Genomic DNA, 16,576 nt, shown 5'->3' with positions numbered 1-16,576 from the left:
ATTTCCTTTATCTTGGAAGGGTCCACGTGTATGCCTTCTTCGCTGACCACGTGACCTAGGAAAGTTACCTTCCTAATCCAAAACTCGCACCTAGAGAATTTCGCATTTAGTTTATCCATCCTCAATGTCCCTAGCACTTGTCTCAAGTGATGTCTATGTTCTTCCTCTCTTCGTGAATAGACGAGTATATCATCTATGAACACTATCACGAATTTGTCTAGGAAGGGACGACACACCCGATTCATTAAGTCCATGAATTCAACAGGTGTGTTGGTTAAACCAAACGGCATCACTACAAACTCATAGTGCCATACCAATTCCGAAATGATGTCTTAGGAACATCGCTGTCTTTTACTCTTAGTTGATGGTACCCTGATCTTAGGTGTATCTTTGAAAAATAGTTGTGTCCTTGAAGTTGATTGAATAGGTCGTCGATTTTGGGTAGAGGGTAATTGTTAGAACTTAGTTCTTTCAGGATTGTTTGATTCTATGAATGCAAACAATTAAGAACGTAAATATAAACACGAATATGGCTTTGAATATGTCGTATGATTAATCCTTCAATGCCTCAAAAGAGCTCGACTAACAACTTCGACTGTAGAGGAGTTTTAGGGTACAAAGATTAAACATAATAAAAGTCGTAAAGATATAATGCATACATGCATGCATATATATATATATATATATATATATATATATATATATATATATATATATATATAGTATAACCCTACAAGATAATCACGGATAGACCGACCCAATCTAGATACAATACAAAAAGCCCATGACACAACACATATAGACTCTACAATCTCCCATTTTGCATCAATGGGACCCAAAGTCTACTTCGGTTGAGCAGCAGAAGACTTCTTGACCGTTTTAAACAGCTTCAGAATAATGGGCAAAAGATGACGACGAAACGTGATGTACCACCGAAGCATGTCGGTGAAGTTCTTCTTATCTACTTCAGAGTTCTACTTGCACCGATGAATTATGTTGATAATGTTCTCTAAGCAGTCCGTTGAGAAGAGATGTTTATCTACAATAGATAAAAAGAAATTTATGCCCTTCGCCTTTAGTAAACATCACAGTAAGATGTTTTGAATCAATCTGGCCAATCTTCATCTTATTCACATCTCCTGGTTTCATTGTTGACTTGAAAGTCACCTTCTTCTTCATTACCTTCGCTATTTCCTGATCCATACCTGCAACTTCATAAACATATGAAGCTACCATGCTTTTCAAATGTTCTAGAATCGAATCATATTCCCCTGAGTTGGTGAGCAGGATGTTGAACAACAGAATCCAATCATGAGGATTAGGATTTGGAAGATCTACTAAGGAAATCATTGACACTGAATTTGCAGACCCTCGAGTGATTTTGAAATTCACGTTCACAAACTTTCCAGTAGGTGTCGTTTTCATTACCTTGACAGTTATAATCTTCTGTGTACTCCATGTCAGGTACTGAGGTTTCCCATAACTAAGATAAAAATCGATAAGCTCTCGGTTAACCTTCGGATGATGGAAAGGAACCTTGGCAGTCCAATCAAAGCAATGAAACGTAAACGCTTTTCTTGTGATCAGCATATCGAACTGTGAGTCCTTAGAGTTATCACAATCGAACGAAGCAACAGGTTCCAACCAATAAGCGCTTGGAAACTCTATCACTTGGTGGATTAATGTCTCTTTCATCCACAAGGGAAACAAGGCCTTTTTGCAGTTTAAGGCTTCTTCTTCGTCCTTATTTCTCCTCTCCCTCTCCTTTGCTTCCTTTGAAATCTTCAAATTCTCATCTATCTCTCTATCTATTTTCTTTCTCTTGAAAGAATCAACAATTGTTTCATCAATCTTATCGTCACTGTTATCTTTAACAATTTCATGCTTTGCTTTAGAGCCAGAAGCTGAAGCTACATTATTCTTCAGTTCGGTTTTAACATGATGAGCACCCTCTCCCCCTTGTTTCGAAGCAATAAACTTCTCCGAAACACCCTTCATTTCATGTAATAGGGCAAGAGCTGGAAGCAGTTTGGTGGTAAGATAGTTCTGAATGGTCAGAGTCAGTATTGAATCATGAGCACCAAGTATGTTGGTGAGCATATTCTTTACTTCCCCTGCACAGCTTCTAAACACAACTCTCTCTACCTTTGATAAAGTAATCTCCTTCTCGGCTTGATCAAGTTGAACTTTCTAAACTTCAATGGTAGAGGCTTGACGAGCAATGTCTTCTTTTAAAGCACTCTCTGTTGCAATATCGGCACGAAGTGAGTGCAACTGTGAGGAAACTGAACTAATAAGAGAGGTATTTTCATCTTGGATGGAGGAACGAACAACTTCAAACTTCTTTTGTTCTTCCTGTAGTGATTTGGAAAGAAAATCCACTGAGGCTTGCACTTTGGCGGCATTTGTATCGGCATTCCCTTTAAGAGAATCCAAGAAGATCTGAGTTGTATGAACAACATCAGCAACATCGGCAGAGGCCTTTCTGCAAATAGAACCAAACTCATTGATTGCTTCAGTGGATTTGTCAATTGAATCTGTGTATTGCCCAATGACAGTCTTCACAAAAGCCTTTAGGACAACACCATCGTAAGCCTGTTATCAGCAAGCAGTTTTTCCAACTTTTCATTTATACTCTCCAAGTCTTGGCTTGTGATTGGAGCATCATCATCATCATCGGTGGGAAGGTAGTAAGGACTAAAGTATGTGGAGTCATACTCATTATTAGCACCACCGAGAGTGGCACCGGAGTCAGTTCAGTGTGTTGGAGAGAAAGGTTTAGTAATGACTGGAGGTTCGGTTTCAGTAGGTGCCCCCGTATCAGATACGTTGACCCGTACTGTAGGTTTAGGGATAGTAGTAGTGGTGGATTGGGAAATTATAGGAATTGGTATGGTGGTTGTAGGAAGAGAAATGGAAGAAACTAGTGGTGGTGGTGGAAAAGAGGTTGTTGGGGGTGATGTGGTAACAACCGAAACTGTAACTTTCGGTTTCGGTGATGGAGGTGGGGTTGGAATTTTGTGAGAAGGAGATTCGGTTGGAGTAGGAGATCTAGGTGGAGTATTACCTCATGGAGATTCCTGATGAGTTTCCTCTTTTTTCATCATCTTCTTGAATATCGGAACTAGGAGGAGTTGGATTTTTAGATCTCTTTGCTATCTTCTTGATTTTCTTTGGTTTAGAAGAGGCCTATTTCTCCGACTTTTGCTTCTTCGATTTTGAAGGCTTATGTTGATCCTCCTCTGTTGTCTCCTTCTTCATTGTTACCCTTTTGCCTTGGTTGCTCGGCTTGTCAACTGCATCCAAGGCAGCCTGTTGCTCCGGAGATATAACTCTCGGCTCCTTGGGAGTAAGTTTTCGATAATTAGCCATCACTTGACTTTCAGCTGTAACACTTTGATACATGGTCTCCGGAATAGATCCATAATGTGGAAACTTCGTTAGATCAGAAAGAATGATCTACTTTGTATGAAACGTCGCAATGGATGCAATTAGGGCATCTTTCATCACCGAAATATCCAGAGTGTCGATAGCCCTCCTTGTAATGAGTGTCCAAAACCTTCTGCAAGAAATTTCTGAGTGACGAGTGGAAGCATTGAGGCTCTGCACAACCTGAGACCAGATTATGGACCCATAATCAAGGTTTAGACTGTTGTAAAGACCATAGAGAAAGGTCAGAAATCCTATGCTAGTGCCATCAGATCCTGCACTCCGTTCAGCCAAGATTTTAATAAGAAGAGTGAGAAGCCCATTCCATTGAGACAGTAGACACGACTTCTTGACCTTTGTAATGGTGGTCAGCACATCAGCGTATCCCATTTCATAAAGCATCAAGAATAGATGTGCAGTAGTGATGAAGTCGGGTGAGATGACAGAGGAATCCACAGCCAGATGAAGCAAAGAACAAAACCTCCCTTTTGAAATAAAGGCCATTTTGGAGTGGATTTGAAAATAAATGTGTTTTTTATTCTTGTCGTATGTTGCAGAAGAGTAGACTTGGGACAAGAGAGACATAAGAACAGCTTCGAATTGGGTTAGGGCAAGAACCAATGGAGAATACTTCAAACACTCAACAACTTGTAGCATGTAGGAATCATAAAGGAACGGATTCAGTTTGATGATCATGTTCTGATTTTGCTTGATGGAAAGAAATGCCGATGAAGTAGTCTGCTCATGTGCGGAAGAAAAAGTCGCCATTGTTGATCGAAGAAGGAAGATGAACAGTTTAAAGCGCCTTTACAGTTGAGAAACTTTGATGCTGGTAGAAGACAAAGAATCGTCAAAACCCTTTATATATCGTTGCCAAGAGAGAGAAAAATTGTGACAATAATGACATGATCACAAAAACGTCTCTTGAAAAAGCGCGATGTGACAGGTTGGGTGCTCCTAGGTATGCGGCAGCACGCGTGCGTATAGGGACCGTTTAAATTCACACGCCCAAAAGGATTTCCTCAATCAACATTTGAAATAGAACTTGCCATACGAACTTGAATTGCCCTTATTTCACTAGAGGACAAACAAAACTCAAACATACCATCATCAGACTGTTGGAAAATTAAAAAATTTCTTGCATTAGACTGATAAAAGATAAAGTAATAAAGCAAATATATATGAGATGTGAGTGATGTCTTATTATCAGACAAAAAGCAGGGGATTTCGGGCAAGAATCGCTTCCTTCAAAGTCAGGAATGACTTCAAGTGCTTGTGTGTTTTCATGAGTATACAATCAAGTTTCTATAAAGAAACATTGAAAGGCTTCTTTTGAAGACATAGGCTTAAGGTGGCTTATCTTCAACCGAACATCGATTCTTAATATAAGACCGAGTGTTGGAAGAAGTACTTGTGAGACCGATGTGGTCTGTTGAACAAGTAGGTAGGATATATTTTATAATGACAAAAGAGTTTATAGATATCTCAAAAACAAAAATAAATTGGATCTGTATGGGAAGAAAAGCCATGGTTTTAGACAAATTCATAAAAGACCTCGCAAAAAAGAGATTTCAGTGAGTAACCAGTAAGATCTTCAATATAGAGATTCACCATCAATTCATTATAGGTGTTGTATTTTCGGTTTCACTCAGCATGTTGTATTCATATCTAAGATCATAAACACATATTTGATGTGACCATAAACCTCAGTGGTAAGAACCGAGAGTCTCAAGGATTACAATTGTGAAACGATAGTGGATGGAGAATGGAAGGAGGATGGTGAAAGAACCGAAAGTACCTTCTGCTATAAAAACATGACAACGCAGAGAAACTCTTAACTCATATGAGAAGAGTAAGGTATCTCTAGACCGAGTAGATATGAACAACCTGATTATGAAGAAACGATAGGTATTGATCGAATCATTATGGCCTTGCTCTAAGTCTTAGAGGCTTTGGTCAACATGCAACATCATGCTTCTAGGGAGCCTTAACTAGTTCATAGAATAAGCATCATACCTGCCCCAGCTTTGAACTTTGTTGTACTGTTATACTTGGAACCTATTGAAAAGAATGAAAAAAACACAAACCACACGACCAAAACAAAAAAAAAACAAAACAAAACAAAAAAAATATTTTTGGATTTTTAAAGTTTTCTAAATAAATATTTTTAGATTTTTGAAGTTTTCTAAAAAATAAAAAAATAAAATAAAAACAGAAAATAATCTAGATATACATAATATCCGACCGAAACCTTAGTGTTATTGACTGAAGCGAAACATACCAAGTGATCGTTTCATTTTGGTTCCGTAAAATTCCAGAGCCTAAATAGACCGAGCGATCGGTTCATTTCGGTTCCTGAAAATTATGGAGTCGTAATAGACCAAGCAGTTGCTCCATTTCACTTGTCTAATTTTAATGCAAGATTTGAGGATTCGGTATCGATTCTACTTCCATCATTCCCAGACCTTGTAAAATGTTATTAAAGCTTGCTTCAGGTAAGGCCTTGGTAAATATGTTAGCCAGGTGATCAGAGGATCGAACAAAATGCACTTCCACATTCCCATCTTCAACATGATCCTTGATAAAATGATATCTAAGTGTAATATGCTTAGTTTTGGAATGTTGCATTGGATTGTGAAAAATCCTTATTGCACTTTCTAAGTCACAATAGAGAGGAATCGTCTTCATGTTCAGCCTGTAATCTCACAGCTGACTTTGAATCCTTATAACTTGAGAAGTACAAGAAGCTGCAACTATGTATTTGGCTTTGGCTGTTGAAAGTGACACACAGGTTTGCTTGCTTGACTGCCAGCTAACAAGTTTTTTGTCAAGAAATTGGCATCCACCTGTAGTGCTCTTTCGGTCTAGACCACATCCTCCAAGATCAGCAAAAGAAAAAGCTTGAATAAAGAATCCTGATTTGGCAGGATACTAGAGACCGAGAGATGAAGTTCGCTTTAGATAACATAAGATATTCTTTACAACCACCATATGAGGTTCTCTTGGATTAGCTTGAAACCTAGCACAATAACAAAGAGAAAACATAATGTCTGGTCTACTAGCTGTTAGATACATAAGGGACCCTATCATTTGTCGATAAAGTGTTATGTCAACGATAGTTTTCTCCAGACATGGTGTTAACTTAGTGGCAAATGCCATAGGAACCTTCACTTTAGAGTCACTTGTCATGCCAAATTTTGTTAACAGGTTCTTTGTGTACGCCTCCTGGTTGATAAAGATGCCTTCTGGACCTTGTCTTATTTTTAAACAAAGGAAAAAATTAATTGGACCCATTGCGCACATTTCAAATTTAGTCTCCATCAACTTTCTGTATTCAGCTGTTAAGCTAGGATTCGTAGAGTCGAAGATGATATCATCAACATAAATTTGAACTATCATTTGATGTTCGCCTTCTTTCTTTTGGAAGAAGGTAGGGTGAACCAAACCTTGCTTAAATTTTGACATTTTTAGAAAACAAGTTAAGGTTTCATACCATGCTCTTGGTGCTTGCTTGAAACCATAAACCGCTTTATCTAGCACATAGTAATGATCAGGATATTTCTCATTCAAAAACCCAGGAGGTTTCTCAACATACACTGCTTCTTCTAGTTCTCCATTCAAGAAAGCACATTTGACATCCATTTGGTAAACTTCAAAGTTTTTATGGGCAGCATATGCTAGGAATATTCTAACTGATTCCAACCTTGCTACTGGAGTGAAGGTTTCCTCATAATCTATCTGTAACAACGCAAATTTTCAAACAAATTTTTCATTTCAAATAAAGTGATTTTATTCAACTAAATATAATTATTCCAAGTTTTATGTCAAAATACAAATCATAAAATTCCCAAGATCTCAAAATATCAAACAGTGTGTACGCATCACGCCGGCGCCTTCCCACGGTCCTCGCTAGTACCTGAAACACATACATAACAACTGTAAGCATAAATGCTTAGTGAGTTCCCCAGTATACTACTTACACATATACGCCTTTCTAGGCCCTGAACATCCGGTCTACAACACAACGCCTTCCTGCCCATAACATAATTGTCTTCCGGCCCATAACATATTGCCTTCCGGCCCATAACATATTGCCTTCCGGCCCATAACATATTGCCTGCAGGCCCATAAAACATACACAACACATATAATAACAATTAACTTACCACATATAGCACATATATCACATATCATATCCGAACTTCCGGTCACACAGTCAAACCCTTCCGGGTACAGTATAGTGAAAAGACTCACCTCGTGAATATCGAAAGCTAGCAAAACCCGAAATCACTCGTGCTCGATCCGCCGAGCTATAGACTCCCTATAATATCATATATCCCTTATTAACACTTTTATCTTTCAAGACAACTGACCCTAAGAAATCACATGTAGGTCAACTCTTGTCAACAGTCAACGGTCAACGGTCAATTTGACCGGACTCGGCGAGTGCTATGGCGACTCGGCGAGTCTAGACGTCCTCACCAATTTTCTGATGTTCCCTTTCTACTCGTCGAGTATCCCTCTTGACTCGACGAGTTCCTCGTGGAAGAATCGCGGGGCCACCCCGACTCCACTCGCCGAGTCTGAAGAACAGCTCGACGACTCCCAGTTATTCTCCAAGCTACTCGCCGAGTCTGTTCATTGGACTCGGCGAGTCCATGCCATGCAGTCGACCAAACTGCTTCCTAAGGTCAGAATTGTTCCGACCATTCATGGGTCTGGTCCTCCTAAACTGGTCCATCACATAATGTCTTCATTTAGGTGCACATGCTACACCCCAAGACTTATAATTTACATTTTGACCTAAGGCATAAGGATTCCAATCCAAAACCTCTATTGATTACCGAAATGCTCAGGCATGGGACATTCTGGACCTCTAAAGGTCCCAATACAGGGTTCCAATCGTTTGGGGACTAAGGTAACATTCAATCTAGCCACAAAAAGGGTTCCATAAACCCTAAATCCATATACACATCAACATGGAAGAATATAATTCGATTTATTACCTGAATAACGTGTTCTCTCTGTGTCCCCAATCCTCAGAACGTGACTTCTCTTGTTGTTCCCTTCACCAAGCCTTCTCTTCCTTGCACAACAACTCTTCCAAACTCAACAATGGTCTTCAACCTTGCTCCAGATGCACACAATCGAATTAGAGTTCTTCTCAGAAGGCTAAAACGAACAATGACGACCTATGAGTCCCTTTTATACGTCCCAAAACTGAACGGCTAGGGTTTTCGCTGAACAACGCAGACTCGCCGAGTCCAGTCGCGAACCCGTGACCAAGTCTGCGGTCCTACTCGGCGAGTCTGGCTCCAACTTGCCGAGTCCCCTCTTAAAACACCCCAAAAACATAACTATAACAATACCTGAAATTCCGGGCTGTTACAACTCTCCCCCACTAGGACTAGACTTCGCCCTCGAAGTCTCACTCTGCAAATAACTCTGGATGCTGCTCCCGCATCTCACGCTCCGGCTCCCAAGTCATCTCCGATCCTTTCCGGTGTTGCCACAGAACCAACACCAGAGGTACCTCCTTGTTCCTCAGAACCTTGATCTTCCGATCCCTGATGGCCACTGGTCTCTCAGTGTAATTCAGGGTCGCATCTACCTGAATATCCTCTAATGGAACCACTGCTGACTCATCGGCTATGCACTTCCTCAATTGCGACACATGAAAAGTATTGTGGATCTGTCCCAACTCTGATGGCAACTCCAAACGATAGGCTACCCGGCCTATCCTTGCAATCACACGAAATGGCCCAATATACCGGGGTCCCAACTTGCCCCTCTTCCTGAATCGAATCACTCCTTTCCACGGAGAGACCTTCAGGAGAACGAAGTCGCCGACTTAAAACTCAAGTTCGGATCGGCGTCTGTCTGCATAACTCTTCTGTCGGCTCTGGGCGGTCAATAACCTCTGCCTAACCTGCTGAATCTGCTCTGTCGTCTGAAGTACGATCTTTGTACTGCCCATCACCCTCTGTCCCACCTCTCCCTAGCAAATGGGGGTCCGACACCTCCTACCATACAACAACTCAAAAGGTGGCATACCAATGCTCGAATGATGGCTGTTGTTGTAGGAAAACTCCGCCAAGGGTAAATACGCATCCCAGCTACCCACGAAATCTAACACACATGCTCGAAGCATGTCCTCCAGTGTCTGAATCGTCCGCTCGCTTTGACCGTCTGTCTGGGGATGGTATGCGGTACTAAAATGCAGTTTACTACCCAGCTCCTCATGGAATTTCTTCCAGAACCTGGAAGTGAAGCGTACATCACGGTCCGAAACAATCGAGATCGGCACTCCATGTCGAGATACTACTTCCCTCACGTATATCTCTGCCAACTTCTCCGCTGATGAACTCTCGCTGATGGTAAGGAAGTGTGCACTCTTCGTCAACCTATCCACAATCACCCAAATTGCATCGACTCCCCTGGCAGTCCTCGGCAATTTGGTGATGAAATCCATAGTAATCTGTTCCCACTTCCACTCAGGAATCTCCAAAGGCTGCAACTTGCCATGCGGTCTCTGGTACTCGGCCTTAACTCTACGGCAGGTCAAGCACCTCTCAACGAACCAGGCGACGTCTCTCTTCATACAGGGCCACCAGTATTCCTTCCTCAAGTCCAAATACATCTTCGTAGCACCGGGATGGATCGAGAATTTCGATCTATGAGCCTCTTCCATCAAAGAAATACGCGTACCGCCCACGAACGGTACCCAAATCCGACCCTGAAACGTCAGAAGTCCTCGTCCATCCTTAACGAACTCTGAAATTAACCCAAAGACCCGCTCTTTCTTCTGCATCTTGGATCTCACAGCCTCGGCCTGTGCCCCACGAATAGCATCCAATACCGGAGTCATCACCGTCAGTCTCAGACATACATCTCGCAATGGAGTGCTCTCCGCCCTGCGGCTCAATGCATCGGCTACCACATTAGCCTTGCCCGGGTGGTACAGGATTTCACAATCATAATCCTTGACCACATCCAACCACCTCCTTTGACGCATATTTAGGTTGGGCTGATCCATCAAATACTTCAAACTCTTATGGTCCGTGTATATCGTATATCGAACCCCATACAGGTAGTGTCGCCAAATCTTAAGAGCGAACACTACTGCCCCCAACTCTAAATCATGCGTGGGATATCTCGCCTCATGAGGCTTTAGCTGCCTCGATGCATAAGCTATCACATGACCTCTCTGCATCAACACTGTACCCAGTCCCGAAAGCGATGCGTCGCAATATACGATAAAATCTTCCATCCCTTCCGGGAGAGCTAATACCGGGGCTTTGCACAGTCTCTGGCGAAGTGTCTCGAAGGAAGTCTGTTGCTCCGGTTCCCATGAGAATGCAACACCCTTCCGAGTCAATCTAGTGAGCGGCACTGCGATCTTGAAGAAGTCCTTAATAAACCTCCGATAGTACCCCACCAACCCAAGGAAACTCCTGATCTCAGAAGGTGACTTCGGCACCTCCCAACTCATCACAGCCTCAACCTTGGCCGGATCGACCAATATCCCTGCCTGATTAACCACATGTCCAAGAAATTGGACCTCCCGCAACCAGAAGTCACATTTGGAGAACTTTGCATATAGTTTCTCCGACCTCAGTACCTCAAGGACCTCCCGCAAATGTCCCTCATGCTGCTCTCTAGATCGCGAATACACTAGGATGTCGCCGATAAATACAATCACTGACCGATCCAACATCAGCCTGCATACCCTGTTCATGAGGTCCATGAACACCGCCGGGGCATTGGTGAGCCCGAAAGGCATCACCACGAACTCGTAATGCCCATATCGCGTCCTAAATGTTGTCTTCTGGACGTCCTCATCCTGCACTCTTACCTGATGGTACCCTGACCTCAGATCGATCTTGGAAAACCAAGATGCCCCTTGCAACTGATCGAATAAATCATAGATTCTCGGTAACGGGTAACGGTTCTTGACCGTCACTTTTTTCAACTCCCGGTAATCAATGCACATCCGGTGTGAACCATCCTTCTTCTTGACGAACAGAACCGGTGCTCCCCACGGCGAGCTGCTCGGCCGAATAAATCCCTTCCCCAGCAACTCCTGGAGTTGCGAGGACAACTCTTGCATCTCTGGAGGTGCGAGACGATAAGGCACCTTCGCAATAGGCGCGGCCCCCGGAATCAGGTCCATACCAAACTCTACTTGCCTCGCAGGAGGTACTCCCGGCAGCTCCTCGGGAAATACATCTGGAAACTCACGCACCACTGGGACCTCCTCCACTGACCTCGGTCTCTCGGAAACCTCCCGCGTATCCATCACATACGCCACAAAACCCTTACATCCCTACTGTAGACATTGCCTCGCCCTAGCGGCTGAACAAAAAGCTGATCCCGAACGGGTACCCTCGCCGTACACCGTAAGAACTCCCCCATTAGGGTCTCGTATAGTCACCAGCTAACGCTCACAGTCGATGACAGCGCTGAATCGGCTTAACCAGTCCATGCCCACGATGACGCAGACATCACCCATCGCAATAGGAATCAGGTCAATTGGAAACTCAACCCCGAAAATCTCTAGCACGCATCCCCGAAGAACCTCCGTGGCACAAACCACCCTCTTGGCCGCTATAGAAACGCTCAGAGGCCGACTTAACGGCTCACGACTAATGCTGATATGCTGACTAAAAGCTAAAGATACAAAGGACCTACTCACACCCGAGTCAAATAACACTAGAGCAGGCATAGAGTTCACAAGAAAAGTACCTACACATATATTAACATAAGCATAACATTTCGACTTTAAATAAATACGTGAATTACAGCATACATGCCACAACATCGGGCGCAGTGCGGACCTCCTCCGCAGTCAGCTGAAAAGCTCTCCCATGAGCCCTCGGGGCCTCGACCTTCGCCGGTCGAGTCTCAGTAGTCCTGGTAGTAGGTGTTGATCCCTGACGAAGCTGAGGGCACTCGGCCTTCCGATGGCCCGTCTGGTTGCAATGAAAACAAACCATAAACCCCTTAGGACAATCCCTAGCAATGTGTCCTTCCTTGCCACACTTGTAGCAACCACCAGCTCGACACGCCCCATCGTGACCCTTGCCGCACTTTCCGCAAGTGCGGCCCTTCAGACCTCCCGTCCTCAAATTGGCGGACTTGGTCCGCTTGGCTGCCGGCTAAGGTTGAGCCGGCCGCCAGTCCACCTACCGAGACTCGGCCTCCTCCCTGGCCTGGGTCTCCAACTCGATCTCGCGCTTCCTGGCATTCCCCTGAAGCTCAGTAAAAGTACGATATGTGGAGTTCGACACAAACTCCCGGATATCCCTCCTCAAAACACCCAAGTACCGGCTCATCCGCGACTGCTCTGTAGACACCAGCTCGGGGCAGAACATCGCCCTCTCATGAAACTTCCGCGTGACCACCGCAACCGAATCAGTACCCAGCTTAAGGGTTAAGAACTCCTGAACCAATCATTCCCTCTCCACTGGGGGAACGTACTCATCCCTGAACATGGTAGTAAACCTCTCCCATGTCACTGCTATAATCTCCGCCAAAGTGAAGTTCGCCGTCACGAACTTCCACCAATCCTTCGCTCCTAGACGGAGCTGGTTCAAAGCGAACCGTACCCTCAGGTGCTCCGGGCATGAGCAAGTGTAGAAGCACCCTTCAATATCGGCGATCCACCTCATTGCAGCAATCAGATCCTGCGTCCCATCGAACTCAGGGGGTTTCGTGTTGCTGAATTCCCGGAATAGAAACGAGTCGCCCCCCTGTGGCCTGGCAGCGGCCATAGCTGCGGTAGCGGCAGCGGCTGCAGCTTCAGTCAGTGCGGCGTACCTCTCTTCAAACGTCTCCATCAGGGTGGTCTTAATAGACCCAAACATCTCCGGGATCTCAGCCCGGATCGCTGCAGCTACCTCCTCCTGAATCATCTGGCGAATCTCCTCGTCGCTCACATCGCTCGAACTCGCCCCGTGGCGTGTTGTAACCATGATGTCTCTGAAATACAACATAAAATTATCAGAGACTCCATCAAGTACAATTGTACTCGATAACGCAACCCTACTCAGTCTCCGATATCCAGGGATTCTTACTTGGGTCTCCCACCGACCCGGTGTCTTCGGTAGTACGGGCCCAATACTACCGACCACACCGTATCAGCATTCGTCCCAAATCTTCCTCCCCAAACCCCGAAAAGTGAGTACTATACTTTTGATATACACTATCTGATGGGTTTTGAGCATTCTAACACTTCCTAAGTGTACATGCAACCCTAATAACCTTGGATCTATGTTTGTCTAATTGTCATACAAAGTTGAATTCCAAGGTTATATTCCTATCTAGCATACATGGGGAACAATTTTAACATAAAGTATACATAGAATAACTTACCTTGTTGTTGTTTGTGTTCCTTGAAACCTTCTGAGCCTAGCACCCCAAGTGTGATGCCTCAAATGCTTCACACAACACCAAATGCTCTTGGAAGAACTTATGAGAGAATACTCACTTCTCAAAATCGGCCAAGCCCTCTTAATTCTTAGTGTAGCCAATTTTGGGTGGAGAATATGTTACTTATATAGTGTTGACACATCTAGGGTTAAACCCTAATGTGTCATGACTCTTCATTTCCATGACCCATGGGTTTGTAACTCCCATGGAGCATCCATGGAGCATCCTATGGGTGGAACCCAACTTGATAGTCCATGGAGCCTTTTAGCCCACTATACAAGATATGGATGATTTACATAATCAACCCATATATTTAATTAGTTATCTTTTGATCACTTAATTAATTCTAAATTAATTCTTGATCAAACTAATCAAATAATATTATTAATATATTAGAACTTATAATATATTAATAATCTCCAAGTGTTATTTCTCTCATTTAGTCTATCCAATTGCATGGTGCCATGCAACCCAAATGGACCATGCCGGGTCGGGTCAAGTACATACCAGAAATAGTTATGGACTTAGACACCTTATCCAACAGTCTCCCACTTGGATAAGTCTAATAACTATTACTGCAAGTATGACTTCAGGAACCGATCGGCAATCGTAGCTCTTTACAAGGTTTCTCGAAATTGAGAAGATGATGGTACGCCATTTAAGATAAGTGATCATATAATCCTCTGTTCTAGATATCAGTCGGGCAAATACATGGAACAATGTCTTACTTATTGTCCAACAATTTGTTTCCCAATTTCCGATTTGTTTGACAAAGAACTTCATTGAACACATCAATTTAGTTCTGACCGGGCCCGGTACATAGGTCAAAACAAAATCATCGAGGGGCCTAGATATCAGCTTCTAATCCAAGAAGGAACAGATAAACTTCGACTCATATGTTTGTTCTACTACTCATTGAATTACACATAAGAGCGCGATTTTATAACATCGAGTTACCAATGCGTTTTTCGTACAATCAATGCATAACCAACTTGTAAGTAACAAATCATATCTCTAGGTTTAAAGATTTATATGATATTACCATCTCACGATCACTCGAGATAGAATTCCATGAAGTGATTCCAGTGAGCGTGGGTTGAGTCCAATGCTCAGAACTTATGAGCACTCATGATTGTTGTAGCCTTGTCCCAGACCTCTACAACCAAACATGACAGTCTTGATTCATACCTACTTCCGACATATGACCGACTGTGGAGGTTTGAATAATATGTTATACCAAACAAAATTATTCTGGAAGTCAAAACATGCAAAAGATATATAGTAAACGATCGACAAGAGATAGCAACGCTTTACTCATAAATAAAACACTTTTATTCATCATCAAATGTCAATTACACTTTACAAATTTCGAGATTATCTAACTACTAAATCTAATATCATCCTTCAGCCCTATGCTCCGAGCATGCTGGAGATGCTTAATCCGAGTCAGTCCCTTCGTGAGGGGATCTGCCGGATTCTCATCTGATAATACCCTCTTTGCCACGAGGAGTCCTTCTTCGATCCGATGTCTGATGAAATTGTATTTTCTGTCGATGTGTCTGGATCTCCCGTGATCCCTTGGTTCCTTGGCTAAGGCAACAGCACTTTCACTATCACAGAAAATTTCCATTGGCTCTTTAATAGCTGGTACAACTCCAAGGTCTCCAATGAAGTTCCTTAGCCATAAAGCCTCCTTTGCCGCCTCGCTAGCTGTAATATACTCTGATTCACAAGTAGAATCTGCCACTGTCTCTTGCTTGGAACACTTCCAAGAAATTGCTCCTCCATTTAGGGTAAAGACCCAGCCCGACTGAGAGCGGAAGTTATCCCTATCAGTCTGGAAGCTAGCATCACTATACCCTACAACTCTCAAGTCATCACTCCCACCGAGGGTAAGGACCCAGTCCTTAGTCCTTCGTAGGTACTTGAGAATATTCTTTACCGCAGTCCAGTGTGCCTTGCCAGGGTTCCCCTGAAACCTACTAACCATGCTCAAGGCAAAGGCTACATCAGGTCGAGTACACGTCATAGCATACATGATCGAACCTACAGCCGAAGCATAAGGTACTCGACTCATTTCTGCTATCTCAGCCTCAGTGCTAGGGCTTTGTGTCTTACTCAACTTGGCGCTACTCTGGATGGGCAACTCTCCTTTCTTGGAGTCTTGCATTCTGAATCTCTTCAGAACCTTCTCCAAGTAGGTACTTTGACTAAGTCCAATTAGTCTTTTACTCCGATCTCTCAAGATCCTTATCCCTAAAATATAGGCAGCTTCACCAAGGTCCTTCATAGCGAAACACTTTCCAAGCCAGGACTTTACTTCCTGCAGGGTTGGAATGTCATTTCCTATGAGTAGTATGTCATCCACATACAATACCAAAAAGCTAACTATACTCCCACTAGCCTTGACATATACACAAGATTCATCTTCACTCCTAGAAAAGCCAAATTCCTTGACCTTTTCATCAAAGCAAAGATTCCATCTACGAGGTGCTTGGTTTAATCCATTAATGGATTTCTCAATCTTACACACTCTATTAGGGTACTTGTTGCTGACAAAACCCTCTGGCTGACTCATGTAAACATCTTTAGCCAACTTCCCATTAAGGAAAGCGGTTTTGACATCCATTTGCCAAATTTCATAGTCATGAAATGCGGCTATGGCTAACAGAACCCGAATAGACTTAATCTTGGCTACCGGAGAAAAGGTCTCATC

The sequence above is a fragment of the Lactuca saligna genome, chromosome 5 (genome assembly GCF_052625555.1).
Source record: "Lactuca saligna cultivar CGN05327 chromosome 5, ASM5262555v1, whole genome shotgun sequence".
NCBI classification, from domain to species: domain Eukaryota; kingdom Viridiplantae; phylum Streptophyta; class Magnoliopsida; order Asterales; family Asteraceae; genus Lactuca; species Lactuca saligna.
This window is presented reverse-complemented; position numbering follows the sequence as displayed.